This window comes from Penaeus vannamei, chromosome 10, assembly GCF_042767895.1.
Source record: "Penaeus vannamei isolate JL-2024 chromosome 10, ASM4276789v1, whole genome shotgun sequence".
In the NCBI taxonomy this organism is placed as follows: Eukaryota; Metazoa; Arthropoda; class Malacostraca; order Decapoda; family Penaeidae; genus Penaeus; species Penaeus vannamei.
Genome location: NC_091558.1, coordinates 37305389 through 37307888, shown reverse-complemented (window position 1 = coordinate 37307888; position 2500 = coordinate 37305389). Strand labels below are relative to the sequence as shown.

General features: G+C 39.6%; 1 protein-coding gene across 32 annotated transcripts in view; it reads left to right on the top strand.

Annotated features, from left to right (window-relative positions):
• C3G (C3G guanyl-nucleotide exchange factor) overlaps positions 1-2500 on the top strand; it is a 136230-nt gene that overhangs the window by 107561 nt on the left and 26169 nt on the right. The gene's annotated exons all lie outside the window — the stretch shown is intronic.

Sequence of the window (2500 nt, the reverse complement as noted above, 5' to 3'; positions counted from 1 at the left end):
ACCCGTACCGAGTGGGGGGGGGGGGGGGTTGAATGATGCCTGTGGTTGCAGTGGTTGTGGTTAGGACTTGCTGGGGTGGAGGGGGGGGGGGTGCAGGGCGGGCAAGTGGAGGTCATCTTACCCTGAGGATGCGGAATGCCCCGGGGGGATGGCGGCATTATGTGCCAGCTTGTATGCATACTTGTGGATGTTAAAGAACTTTATATATATATATATATATATATATATATATATATATATATATATATATATATATATATATATATATATACGTGTATCTGCCTTATGGCTCCCGCCCTTTCACTTATTTTCCCTTCCTCTCCTTTCTCCCTTCTTTCCTTCGTTCCTTCCTTCCTCCCTTTCTTCTTTCGTTCCCTCCCTCCCTCCTTCCTTCTTTCCTTGTTTTTTTTTTCCTTCCTTCATTCTTTCATTAATTCTTTCCTTCCTTCCTTCCTTCCTCCGTTCCTCCTTTTCACTCTGCGAGTGTGAGATTGAGAGTGAGAGTGCGAGTGAGAGCGAGGGCGAGAGTGAAAGTGAGAGAGAGTGAGACGGAGAGTCCGAGTGCAAGTGAGGACGCGGGCGAGATTGCGAGTGCAGATGAAGGCGAGGGCGAGGGAAGGCGAGACATCCAAATTGCGATGTCCGCGCTACGGAAGAGATCTTCGGCGTTGCAGCGGCCGTATGTCGATGGCCTCTGGCGCGGCGTCGCAGGGCGAAGGGCGGCGAAGGGCTTTGGGCGTCGTGCCGCACTCTGCACGGTTGCGCCACGCCCACGCAAACGACGCCCGGCCTCTCGCTGACTGCTGTCGTAGCCAGTCAGTCGCTGTCAGTTGGCGATTGTTGATTTGTCCGCGATTGTTGCTCGGGCGGGCGTGCAGGCAGCAGTTAATGGCGCTGGCAGGGGTTCCGGTCGGGATTTGGAGGTTGCGCTGTAGTTTGGTCATTGTTTTTTTATATTGTTATTGTTGTTGTTGTTGCTGTTGTTGTTGTTGTTGTTGTTGTTGTTGTTGTTGTTGTTGTTGTTGTTGTTGTTGTTGTTGTTGTTGTTGTTGTTGTTGTTGTTGTAGTTATTATTATTATTATTATTATTATTATTATTATTATTATTATTATTATTATTATTATTATTATTATTATTATTATTATTGTTATTATCAATGATAATAATGATGATGATGATGATAATAGTAATAATAATAATAATAATAATAATAATAATAATAATAATAATAATAATAATTATTATTATTATTATTATTATTATTATTATTATTATTATTATTATTATTATTATTATTATTGTTATTATTATTATTATCATCATCATCATGATTATCATCATTATAATCATTATAATTATTATAATTATCATTATTATTGTTGTTGTTGTTGTTGTTATTATTGTTATTGTTATTGTTATTATTATTGTTATTGTTGTTGTTTTGTTATTATTATTGTTATTATCATTATTGTTATTAGTATCATTTTTATTATTATTATTATTGTTATTGCTATTGTTATTGTTATTGTTATTGTTATTGTTATTGTTATTGTTATTGTTAATTATTATTATTATTATTATTATTATTATTATTATTATTATTATTATTATTATTATTATTATTATTATTATTATTATTATTATTATTATTATTATTATTATTATTATTATTATTATTATTATTATTATTATTATTCCTGTTGTTGTCTTTATTTTGATGATGACAATGAAGATAATGATGGTGGTGATGAAGAGCGCCAGAAACAGCAGTAGTATAGATAGTCGTAGTAGTAGTTTAAACGTAATCCTCCTCCTCCTCCCCCACCCTTCTCCTCCTACCCCTCTTCCTCCTCCTCCTCCTCCTCCTCCTCCTTCTCCTCCCTCTCCTACTCTTCCCACCCCCCCTCTTCTTCCTCCTCCTCCTCCTCCCCATCTTCCTCCTCCTCCTCCCAATCTTCCTCCTCCTCCTTCTCCTTCTCCTTCTTCTTCCCTTCCCCCTTCCCCTCTGTCTCCTCCACTTCCTCCTCCTCCTCCCCCTCTTCCTCCTCCTCCTCCTCTTCCTCGCTTCCCCCTCCCCCCTCTTCCTCCTCCACTGATGCAGCGTCACAGAAAACGTATGGGGTGACTCAAATAAGTAGAAAGAATTTAGAAAACAAGATGGAATATTGTTCTATATTGTTTTATTTTTTCTTTTTTTACGCCAGGTTTGAAGTACTTGCTTCGTGCAGCCTTTTGTGGTGCGATGTCAAAAACAAAACAAAAAACGGTGACTCGGCAGGAAATAGCTATGCATAATATCCATTTTCGAATTCGCCATCACCCTTTTATCCAATTCCGTGATACCAACGACACTGCAGGTAGAAAGGCGGTACCTCAGCAGCCACAGCCTCTCGACAACACTGCAACATTAAACGCGAGAAGGGAAGGGTTTGATGCGACGTCCAAATGCCCAAGCGAGGACCTTCTGTATAGGCAGTGGGAGAGGGTGTGGCGTGCAGG